Genomic DNA, 1160 nt, shown 5'->3' with positions numbered 1-1160 from the left:
GGTCCTTGGAGAGGAACATCATGCTTGGGAGGGTGGAGAGACAGTGCAGGAGGGGAAGGCCCTCTATGAGGTGGATTGATTCAGTGTCTGGGGTAATCAGAATGGGTTTATCAGAGACAGTGTGATTGGCACCGGACAGAGCAGAGTTTAGTGCTATTGTACATTGGGTTGCTGAGTTGCAAGCGATTCCATGGTACATAACAACAGCAACAACAACATCTAAAAATTTAAGCAGCAGTGTCAATAGACAGTACTATACATTTTGAAACATTGATTGTTACAATTAAAGAAAAGGAATCCAAGAAAGTGATTGTGATTTCATCTGAATTGAGGAAAAAAATATGAACTAGGAAACTCAGCCTCATCACAAATTAAGTATCAAGTATAACCTTCAGCTAAAAATTAGTACTATTAGCTTTCTTTGATCCATAAAATTAATTTCCATTTTATAGGTAAAACTCATGCACGATGTGAAAATATTATTTGAATAACCAATATAATTGTAATTGTTTTGAGTTTATGTAAGAAAGTAGAGGATAACAGATTTCTTTGATATCCTTGGTGAGAAAAATGGGGAAGTTTCATCTTCCACTCTTTGGATATGTAGCTAGATGAGGAGATTGCCCATCTTTCTCCTGTGGAACAGTTTATGGATTAGAATTGGTGATAATTCTAAATTGTCAAATATTTCATCTTATTTGGACCCACAATTAACACCCTTGGCACCGATCAGGAGATACATTGCACTGGGCAAGTCCTCTATCATGAAACTCTTCAAATAACTGAGGAGCAAGAATTTCAATTTAAAGATTAAGGTGCAAGTGATCTAAGCCATGATCTATTCTATCACTTGTTATACATCTGAGAGCTAGACAATGAATAATAATTACAGAAGAAAAAGAGGATGTCTGTGAGCTGTTGTTTTGGTGAACAGCACTGAATATCCCATTAACTACCAAAAGAACAAACAGATACAGCTTAGAAAAAAATGCAGCCATAATCTTAAACTCAAGGAACTGAAGAACAAATTGAAACCTCGAGTTGCTATAATCAAGGATGCTTTTGGCAGAATGTTAAATGATCCAGGAAGTATTAAAAGAAGATGGAAGGAATATACTGAGTCACTGTATCGAAAGGAATTGGAAGACACCGAAGAATTT

This window comes from Elephantulus edwardii, unplaced genomic scaffold (assembly GCF_000299155.1).
Source record: "Elephantulus edwardii isolate Elephantulus edwardi_28Jun2011 unplaced genomic scaffold, EleEdw1.0 scaffold00003, whole genome shotgun sequence".
Classification (NCBI taxonomy): Eukaryota; Metazoa; Chordata; class Mammalia; order Macroscelidea; family Macroscelididae; genus Elephantulus; species Elephantulus edwardii.
The sequence above is the reverse complement of the archived record's forward strand: the minus strand, read 5'-3'. Positions refer to the sequence as shown.